The sequence below is a fragment of the Chiloscyllium plagiosum genome, chromosome 27 (assembly GCF_004010195.1).
Source record: "Chiloscyllium plagiosum isolate BGI_BamShark_2017 chromosome 27, ASM401019v2, whole genome shotgun sequence".
Lineage (NCBI taxonomy): Eukaryota > Metazoa > Chordata > Chondrichthyes > Orectolobiformes > Hemiscylliidae > Chiloscyllium > Chiloscyllium plagiosum.
Window position 1 is genome coordinate 48,405,728 of NC_057736.1, and position 11,354 is coordinate 48,417,081.

General features: G+C 42.5%; 1 long non-coding RNA gene across 1 annotated transcript; it reads right to left on the bottom strand.

Moving 5' to 3' along the window:
- Nucleotides 1–7,306: 7,306 nt before the first annotated feature.
- LOC122563764 lies at nt 7,307–10,582 on the bottom strand. The gene is made up of 3 exons (XR_006315720.1): nt 10,409–10,582; nt 8,407–8,526; nt 7,307–8,208 (listed from the first exon to the last, which is right to left on the bottom strand). It is a non-coding gene; the product is annotated as an uncharacterized LOC122563764 (long non-coding RNA).
- Between the last annotated feature and the right edge of the window lie 772 nt (nt 10,583–11,354).

Consider the following 11,354-nt stretch of genomic DNA (forward strand, 5'->3'; position numbering starts at 1 on the left):
ACCAATGTCCTGTACAGCCGCAACATGACCTCCCAACTCCTGTACTCAATACTCTGACCAATAAAGGAAAGCATACCAAATGCCTTCTTCACTATCCTACCTACCTGCGATTCCACTTTCAACAAGCTATGAACCTGCACTCCAAGGTCTCTTTGTTCAGCAACACTCCCTAGTGCCTTACCATTAAGTGTATAAGTCCTGCTAAGGTTTGCTTTCCCAAAATGCAGCACCTTGCATTTATCTGAATTAAACTCCATCTGCCACTTCTCAGTCCATTGGCCCATCTGGTCAAGATCCTGTTGTAATCTGAGGTAACCCTCTTCGCTGTCCACTACACCTCAAATTTTGGTGTCATCTGCAAACTTACCATTGTACCTCTTATGCTCGCATCCAAATCATTTATGTAAATGACAAAAAGTAGAGGGCCCAGCACCGATCCTTATGGCACTCCACTGGTCACAGGCCTCCAGTCTGAAAAACAACCCTCCACCATCCTCTGTCTTCTACCTTTGAGACAGTTCTGTATCCAATTGGCTAGTTCTCCCTGTATTCCATGAGATCTAACCTTGCTTGTTTGTCATTTAAATAAATGACCTGGATGAGGGCATAGAAGGATGGATTAGCAAATTTGCAGATGACACTAAGCTCGGTAGAGTTGTGGATAGTGACAAAGTATGTTGTAGGTTACAGAGAGACATAGATAAGTTGCAGAGCTGGGCTGAGAGGTGGCAAATGGAGTTCAATGCAGAAAAGTGTGAGGTGATTCACTTTGGAAGGAGTAACAGAAATGCAGAGTACTGGGCCAATGGTAAGATTCTTGGTAGTGTAGGTGAGCATAGAAATCTCGGTGTTCAGGTACATTGATCCTTGAAAGTCGCGACCCAAGTTAATAGGGTTTTTAAGAAGGCACCCAGTGTTATTAACTATTATTAATAGAGGGATTGAGTGTCAGAACCATGAGATCGCGCTGCAACTGTACAAAACTATGGTACGGCCACATTTGGAGTATTAAGTACAGTTCTGGTCACCGCATTATGTGGATGTGGAAGTTTTGGAAAGGGTTCGGAGGAGATTTACTAGGACGTTGCCTAGTATGGAGGGAAGGTCTTACAAGGAAAGACTGAGGGACCTGAGGCTGTTTTCATTCAGGAGAAGAAGGTTGAGAGGTGATCAGAGGGTTAGATAGGGTCAACCGTGAGAGCCTTTTTCCTCAGATGGTAATGGATAGGACAAGAGGACATGGCTTTAAAATGAGGGGTGATAGACACCGATGTAGAGGAGACACCATTGGGAGCAATGGATACAGTAAATGATATGTGTGGAAGTATAGGTGAAGCTTAAATGGATGTGGAAGACTCCTTTGGGGCCTTGGACGGAGGTGAGGGGGCAAGTTGGGCGTAGGTTTTGCGATTCCTGCAGTGGCAGAGAAAGGTGCCAGAGGGGAGGGTGGGCTGTTAGGGGGCGTGGACTTGACCAGGTAGTCAAGGAGAGAACAGTCTTTATGGAAAGCCGATAGGGATGGGGAGGGAAATCTATCTCTGATGGTGGGGTCCATTTATAGGTGGTGGAAATGTCGGCGGACGATGCAATGTATACGGAGGTTGGTGGGGTGGAAGGTGAGGACCAGGGGTTTCTGTTCTTGTTGTGGTTGGATGGGTGGGGTTCGAGGGCATGGATGAGATGCGTTGATGGCATCTTCAATCATGTGGGAGGGGAAGTTGCAGTCTTGAAAGAAGGAGGCCATCTGTGTGTTTTGTGGTGGAACTGGCCCTCCTGGGAGCAGATGCGGGGGAGGCCACATTGAAATATGGATAGCATTTTTGCTGGAGGCAGAGTGGAAGGAGGTGTAATCCAAGTAGCTGTGAGAGTCGGTGGGTTTGTAGAAAGTGTCAGTGTTGAGTAGGTCACCATTGATGGAGATGGAGAGGTCCAGGGAGGGGAGAGAGGTGATAGAGATGGTCCAGGTGAATTTAAGGTCGGGGTGTAATGTGTTGGTGAAGTTGATGAAGTGTTCAACCTCCTCGTAGGAGCATGAGGTTGCATCAATGTAGTGGAGGAAAAGGTGGGGAGTGGTGCCAGTGTAACTACGGAAGATGGACTGTTCTACGTAGCCGACAAAGAGATAGGTATAGCTGGGGCCCATGGCTATCCCTTTCGTCTGGAGGAAGTGGGAGGATTCAAAGGACAAATTGTTGAGGACCAGTTCAGCCAAACAAATAAGAGTGTCAGTGGAAGGGTACTGATGGGGATGTTGGGAGAGGAAGAAATGGAGGGCTTGGAGGCCCTGGTATGGCTGGAGGTGTAGAGGGAATAGATGTCCATGGTGAAGATGAAGCATTGGGGGCTGGGGAAACGGAAGTCTTGGAGAAGGTAGAGAGTGCTGTCCTGAACATATGTGGGGAGTTCCTGGACCGGAGGAGTAGGACAGTATCGAGATAGGTGGAGATGAATTCGGTGGGGCAGGAGCAGGCTGAGACGATGGGTTGGCCAAGGTAGTCAGGTTGTGGATCTTGGGAAGGAGGTAGAATCGGGCAGTGCGGGGTCCCCGAACTATGAGGTTGGAAGCTGTGGGTGCGAGTTCTCCTGAGGTAATGAGGTTGTGTATGGTCTGGGAGATGATGGTTTGGTAATGGAGGTCATGGTCAACGGGGCAGGAGGAGAAGGTGTCTTCAAGTTGGCACCTGGCTTCAGCGGTGTAGAGGTCAGTGCATCAAACTACCACTGCACCCCCCTTGGCCGCTGGTTTGATGGTGAGGTTGGGGTCGGAGCGGAGGGCTGCGCATTGAGGGTGAATGGTTGGAGTGGGGAGGGAGGTAGACAGGTTGAGGCGGTTAATGTCTCGGTCGCAGGTGGAAATAAAGAGATCAAGGGTGGGTAATAGGCCAGCACGGGGTGTCCAGGTGGATGGGATGTGTTGGAGGGGGGCAAAGGGGTCCTCGGAAGGTGGGCGGGAGTCTTGATTAAAAAGGTAAGCTCAGAGGCAGAGGCAGTGGAAGAATTATAGAGTCATAGAGTCATCAAGACTGTTTGACGTCACAAAGTGTATTGAATTTGTTGATGCATGGACGGAGGGGGATGAAGATAAGACCTTTGCTGAGGACTGATCGTTCATCCTCAGTGACGGGGAGTCTGGAGGGATGGTGAAAACTCGGCAGGGCTAGGAGGTAGGACCTGGTATAGGGCTGGAGCTGGGAGTGGGGTCAGAGGTGACTGGAGTGGGCCTGGTAGTCGGGGGATGGGGGTGATGTCATTTGCGGAAGGGATGCTCACCCCAGGGTTCTGGGGGGCAGGATGGTGACAGTAGGATCCGTGGGGGCGGTGTGTGTTGGTGGTGTGCAGGTGAGTGGTGTCAGTAGGGTTGCGATGATGGCAGCTGCAAGGGCGGAAAACGTGGCGTCAATGATAATGTGAGGGGTGGAAGTGACGAAACACGTGGTGTAGGTGATGTCGGACTTTAAGGGCATTTAAATGGTTATTGGATAGTTATATGGACAAGAATGGGTTTAATTGGAAGACTAGCTTTCGGAGTGCCGCTCCTTCATCAGGTGGTCGTGGAGTACACAATTGTAAGATACAGAATTTATAGCAAAAGTTTACAGTGTGATGTTACTGAAATTATATTATTGAAAAATACCTTGATTGTTTGTTAAGTCTCTCATCTGTTAGAATGACCATGATAGTTTCACTTCTTTCATGTGTAAATCATAAAACATTTTTTTAAAAGTTACATTCTCAGGTTAACTGTAACAATTAGTGTCAGTCCAAATCACCACCAATGGCTCTAAAATCTCCTCAGCTTTCTCCTTTAAAACTCTGGGGTGTAGTCCAGCTGGACCGAGTGATTATCCACCTTCAGACCTCTCTGCTTCCCCAGCACCTTCTTTTTAGTAATGATCACTAAAGTCACGTCTCCTCCCTGACTGTCTTGAAGTTCTGGTAAGCTGTTGGTATCTTTTACTGTGAAAACAATTGCAAGTATCTATTCAGTCCCTCCACCATTTCTTTGTTTCCTACTTATATTTCTCCAGCCTCAATTTCCAATGATCTAGTGTCCACTCTTGCCACTCTCTTAGTTTTTATATATCTTAAAAAAACTCTTGCAATCTTCTTTTATATTGCTAGCTAGCTTACACTCATATTTCACTTTCTCCTCCTTTATTGCTTTTTTAGTTGCCCTCTGCTGGCTTTTAAGAGTTTCACAATTCTCTCGTTTCCCACTAATTTTCATCATCTTTTACTTTCATGCTGTTCCTACGTTCCCTTGTCATCCATGGTTGCCTCATCCTCCCCTTCATATGCTTCTTCTGCCTTATGATGAATTTCAGCTGTGCCTCTCGAATTAACATCAGAAACTTCTGACATTGCTGCTCCATTGTCTTCCCTGGTGGGCTCCCCTTCCAATCAACTCTGGCCAGCTTCTCCCTTGTGTCTTTGTAGTTGTCTTTACTCAATTGTAATACCATTACATCTGATTCCAGCTTCTCCCTTTCAAAGTGCAGGGTGAATTCTTCTGTAGTATGGTCATGGTCCCCTCGGGGTTTCTTCACCTTAAGCTCTCATCAAGTCTGTCTGATTGAGAATGTGACATTTTATAAATTCCTACTTTGGAAATAGAACCAGTCTGACTCAAGATAGGAATACAGAGAGACTCTAACCTTACACCTTTAATGCACTGCCTGAGCTGAGATGTCACCTTTTTTAATAAAACCTTAATAAGACTTAACAGCAATCTAACTTTGTTTAATATATTGTGTCAAATTCTGTATCTCATGATCCTACCCCATTAGTTACCTGATGAAGGAGCAGCACTCTGAAAGCTAGTATTTCCAAATAAACCTGGTGTTGTGTGAGTTTTGACTTTGCCCACCCCATTCCAACACCAGCACCTCCATATCAAATTGAGAATGAACTGTTCCCTACTAGCTCTAACACAAGCTGCTCCAAAAAAACATTCTTATAGACATTCCACAAATTCCTTTTCTGAAGATTCACTATGAACTCAATTTTCCCAGTCCACCTGCACATTGACGTCCACCCATGAATACTATAATAGTACCTTTCTTACATGCCTTTTCTATCTCCTGATTTATTTTCTTCCTCACAGCCTGACTAATGCTAAGAGGCTTGTACATAACTTCCATCAGGATTTTTTCCTTTGCAGTTCCTCAATTTTGTCCACATAGATTTTTTGCTTTCCAACTTCATATCATTCTTCCTATCGATTTAATTTCATTTCTTACTAACAAAGCAACTCCACCCCCATTTAGTTCCCAACCTTCATCCCTTTGCAGCCATGTCTCTTTAATGTCCACAACATTGTACCTGCCAATTTCAATCTGCGCTACAAGATCATTTACCTTGTTTTGTATCCTGCGTGCATTTAGGTACAACACCTGGTCTCAGACCTGAGTTGACTGTCCTACTTCTCATAGTTGTCCCTTTATCTGCTGATTAAAATCCTGACACTTTGTTAATATTCCTGACTCTTTGGAAATTTTAGGAACCTCAGTTGAGCCTTTCTCCCTCTTTAACTTTTTCTATAATTTGCCATGCAACTGAACCGCCCCCCCCCCCCCCCAACACCATTTAGTTTAAAGCCCTATCCACAGCCCTAGTTATGCAATATGCCAGGACTCTAGTTCCAACATGATTCAGCTGAAGCCTGTCCCATCAGAACTCTCCCTCTTTAACTTTTTCTATAATTTGCCATCCAACTGAACCGCCCCCCCCCCCCAACACCATTTAGTTTAAAGCCCTATCCACAGCCCTAGTTATGCAATATGCCAGGACTCTAGTTCCAACATGATTCAGCTGAAGCCTGTCCCATCAGAACTGCTCCCTCTTCCCCCGGTTCTAGTGCCGATGGTCCCATGAAATTGAACCTGTTTCTCCCATACCAATTTTTGAGTTACATATTTACCTTTTTAATCTTGTTGACTCTGTGCCAGTTTGTTTTATGGCTCAGGTAGTAATTCAGAGATGTTACCTTTGTAGTTCTGTTTTTAAACTTAGCCTCTCGCTGCTCATATTGCCTCAGCAGGATCTCTTTCTTCTCTCTGCCTACATCGTTGGTACCTACATGGACCATGTCAACTGGATCTTTCCTCTCCCAGCCAGGATCCTATGTAACCCCGATGAGACATCCTGAACCTGGGCACCAGGCAGGCAACATAGCCTTTGGGACTCTCGATCCTGGCCACAGAGAACAGTGTCTATTCCCCTGACTGTACTATCCCTGTTTATAACTGTATGTCTGTTTTCTCCCCTGAGAAGTCGGAAATGGAGGTGTTTGTTGACAATTGCATAGTGTTCAGCACTATTTGCAACTTCTCAGATACTGAAGCACTCCATGTCCAAATGTAACATGACCTGGACAATATTCAGACGTTCAGTAATAGCTGTAAATCAGGAGGTGGAAGAGAGAGAATTTAACGAAATTACAAACGGTTGGGAAATGATACTGGTAGAGCTGCAGGCTGACAAGTCTCTGGGTTCAGATTGATGCTAGCCTCTTAAACGAAGTGACTAATGACTAGATTCTGGAAAGGTTCCATCACACTGGAAAGTAATAAATATAATCCCTCTATTCAAGATGGGAAGCAAAAAACAGAAAACTATAGGCCAGTTCGATAATATCAGGGGTCTTAGAAAAGCTCGATTAATTGGGAAGAGTCTCATGGTTTGTTTAACAAATTTATTGGAGTTCTTTGAAGGAGTGACATGCGCTGTGAATAAAAGAGTATGTTGCCCTACTGTACTTGGATTTCCAGAAGGCATTTGACAAGGTGACACATTAAAGGTTATTACGTAAACTTGGAGTATATGGTGTTGGGGTAACATATTAACACTGATAGAAGTTTGGATAGCAGAAAACAGGAAGTATGCATAAATAAATTATTTTGCATCAGAAGGCAGTGAAAACAAGGTAGTTGCCTACGTTTAATGTGAAGGTGCCAGAGTTGGATTGGGGTGGACAAAGTTAAATATCACAGAACACCAGGTTATAGTCCAACAGGTTTATGTGGAAGCACTAGCTTTCGGACTGCCGCTCTTTCATCAGTAGCTGTGGAGCAGGATCATTAAAAACAGAATTTATAGCAAAAGATCACAGTGTCATGCAACTGAAATGATATATTGAACAAACCAGCAACCTAGATTTGTTCAATATATTGTTTCAGTTGCATGACACTGTGATCTTTTGCTATAAATTCTGTGTTTTTTGATCCTCTACCACAGCTACCTGATGAAAGAGCAGCACTCTGAAAGCTAGTACTTCCAAACAAACCTGTTCGACTCTAATCTGGTGTTCTGTGATTTTTGACTTCAAATTTTTAAGGTGGTGTTAGATAGGTGCTTGTTAGGTAAGGGGATTAAATGTTATTGGAATTAGGTGTGGAACTGGAATTCAAAATACAAACAGCCACTATTTCATTAAATGATGGAGCAGGTTTGAGGAGCTGTATGTTTATATTTGTTGTGTTGATAAATAAGATGTTTGGAGGAGGTATGAATGATAACAATCGAATCACCACAGCAGAACTTGCAGTGTAAAGGCAGCGTGATGTACTGTAGTGCTGTTTTAATGTAGTGTTGCTCTTTCATTGGAAGGAATTAGAATGTTGAGAACATTGATATCAGAGTGGGCTTTTTGCAGAGAACTGAAGAAATACTCTGACTTATAATCAGGGTGGTTAGTTTCCCCTTCTCAATGATTGGCTAGATGACAGAAAGCAGCAAAATTGGAAGTTGAGATATAAAGTGCTCTGTCTGTCACAATTAACTCTCATCAGTAATTTCTAGAAGACCTCTATTGATCATTTATGTTCTTCTTGACTTGATTTTGAGGACTTTGGGACTTCAGGTGCATTAGAATAGATTGAATAAGTCGCTATTCTGCACTTCACAATATTGCAAGGCTCGCCCAATGCGAAATCCAGAACAATTTACTTAAACTCTCCATATTGCTGTCATTGATTTTTGTAGAAAAGCTTAACCCTCTATTTGGATGTTTGAAGGCTTTCACAGATTTATCAGATTTTGGTTTCCTCGAAACGGAATAATGGATTCCGTGGGGGCAAAGGGGAGGCAAATGGTGAAGAAGAGGTAAAGAGAGTGATGAGGTAAGAAAGGTTAAGGAATATTTCTGACACCATTTTCAACCTCGAATTGAAAATCCAGCACCAAGACTCCAGAATATTCAAGGCAATTCTAAAGAATGGAACAAAGTGAAACAATTGAGAATTGGGTTGAAAAGCAATGTGCTATCATGTCCATTATCTTATCATATGATTGTTCCACTAGAAATCCTACACAGTTGCTCCATTTGGGTAAGTAGACAGTCTCAAAGCAATGCTGAAAGTTGAGGAATTTCTTTGGTCACTGTCAGGGTTCTTGTAAAATACTTACATTAAATCTGACTTCAGGTTTTTGAGCTCATGCTGTTACATCTTACACCAGTCCTGTTTGAATGCTGTACTGTCAGAGGTAATGTATTTCAGTTGAAACGTAAAATGTGGCTGCAGAAATCTAAATACAAAATACACAATCAGATCAAATCCACCAACTACCAGGTCAACTAATATTTAAATCTCCCATTAACTCAGTCCAAAAATTAACTTAGTCTCTTCCAGCCCACAACCCTCTGAAATTTCAGCATGACCTCCATATTTAGTATCTTGAGCATTCTTGTTTTAATTGCCCTGCCATTGGTGGTTATACCTTCAGTTGTCAGGACCCTAAGCTCTGAAATTCCCTCCCTGCACTTTATCATCTCTTGACTTTGCTATTCTCCTTTAGAATCTAGTTGTTGGACAAATCTTTTTGTTTGATCTGCCCCCCATCTCCTTGTGTGGTTCCATGACTAATTTTATGTTATGATGCTGCTGGAAAGTGTGTTGTGATGTGTCATTATGGTAGAGGAGCTATATAATGCAAGTTATTGTTGAATCAACTAAATTGGCTCAAAGTGATTTCATCTCAAAATAATATTGTTGGATTTCATAGACCACCCTGTAAAGTGATGGGGTTCACTTTCAATGGTAAGACCTGATTACAATTATCAACTGAGTTGACAGAATCAATCTAAAGTTTACTAGTCCTGGTTAGTTGGAAGGTCCATTTCAGGTACAACTATGTTTTGACAAATTTCCCCATAATTTATTCGGTTTATTAAAACATGTAGAAAAGAATTGATACTTATTAGCAGCTGCAGTTCTCAGTCTATCCACATCGAGATGCCATTTCATGAAACTAGTTCACTAGGCACTTGTTCTATTATGGAGGAGAAAGTGAGGTCTGCAGATGTTGGAGATCAGAGCTGAAAATGTGTTGCTGGAAAAGCGCAGCAGGTCAGGCAGCATCCAGGGAACAGGAGAATCGACGTTTCGGGCATACACCCGAAACGTTGATTCTCCTGTTCCCTGGATGCTGCCTGACCTGCTGCGCTTTTCCAGCAACACATTTTCAGACTTGTTCTATTATGTTGATTGAAGTTCGTAGAAGCATAGAATCCCTACATTATGGAAACAGGCCATTTGGCCCAACAAGTCCACACTTGTTAGTCTGAAGAGTAACCCATCCAGATCCATTCCCCGACCCTATTACTCTACATTTACCACTGATTTACGTACTTAGCCTACAAATCCCTGAACACTTTGAGCAATTTAATATGGTCACTTCACCTAACCTGCACATCTTTGGACTGTGGGAGGAAACCGGAGCACCCATAGGAAACTGACGCAGACATGGGGAGAATGTGCAAAGTCAACACAGACAGTTGCCCAAGGCTGGAATTGAACCCTGGTCCCTGGTAATATGAGGCAGCAGTGCGAATCACTGAGCCCCCGTGCCGTTCACTTCTTCTTCAAAACTCCTTTTGAGCAATGAATCACTAAGAGCCAGGTCTTTTTTAGCTTCACTAGTCACTATTTATTAGTGTGTAAATAGTTTATGGTTAACCTTGGTTTAGTTATTTAGGGTCTGCCTAATTCCTGATTGTTTCTTTAAAAGTACAGCATAGTCATCTAATGAACATAATTCCTGCTGTCTCCTGATTATTTCCCCAAGATATTCTGGTTTGTTTCTGTTAATTTTGATGACTGCTCCGAAAGACAATTGGGCATTTTTACAATATCTTTTTTGTTCATTAGTTCAAAATAAGAGGGAGTATTCTGTTACTTCTTGGTGCAGATACTCTGCTGAGGCCATCTGCTGGAAGTGTGTTTTAGTGGTAGGTATTGGCACTTGGAAGAGTTACCCTTCTTACTAATAAATATTTAAGTAATAAAGTTATATTTGATCTTAAACCTCACAGTAAATTATTAAGAGCCAGCACTTAAAAGCTTACAGTGTATGAACAAAATACATTTGCATATAATAATTAGTGTAGAAGACAATGTACAATGTGAACCTGCTCATTTAATCTTGAAAGGCAGCAAGTTTTCATTCTGAGATATGGAACCAATGAGATTGGGTTACAAGCTGAGTCAGTCACAGAGTGCCTTAGTGTTCCACACTGAAACAATCAATCAAACACAACCAAATAGATTATTGTTTAATTCCTCACTTGCCTTAATCAATTCAAAGTTATTAAACCAAAAATTGGTGAAACCACTTTATTAAATGTTGACTTCCCTTCAATCACTTCCAGCCCCACTTTTCCCTTGTGATGTAATTGGTTGACTGGAGTTAAAGCAAAACTAAGAGCATCTTGGCTATGGTAAAACACTGAATAGTTACAGGATCCCAGTTTCATATTGTGTGTTGCCAACCACAAGCCTGTCTCTTCGTTGGAGGTCAGCCACAGTGAAGGAGACTCAATTTTCTGAAGCTCACTTTTAGAGTCCATCAAAAGTCTCTAAGGGAAACAGTGCTCTAATGTAATGACTGTCAATAATTAGAATCAGCTTCAATTCAAATCATTAGATTGTGTTGAGATATTTTAAGAGGAAGGTAATTATTCCTTGTAGAGTTTCACCGTTGATTAATGTCAGGAGGATTATATCAGCTGATGAACATGAAGGAGAAAATCCACAGTCCGTCCATTATTATTAAAACAAAACAATTTGTGGAAACTAGTCAGCGAGGGCAATGTCACAGAAACTCACACTCAATCATAAGCGCACTGACACACACTCAGTCACAGTAACTTAGTCACATGCATAATTCAAAAGTTTCAATCATACAAAGCAACTTAGTCACACTCACACTGAAGCAGTCATGCACACACTTACAAAGACTCCATCATACTTAAACTCAGTCGCACTCACATTCAGTTGTGATTTTACTCAGTCATGTTCACACTCAGTTGTACTCACACTCTACTTAGTCATGCATGGTTACAAAAACTCAATCAC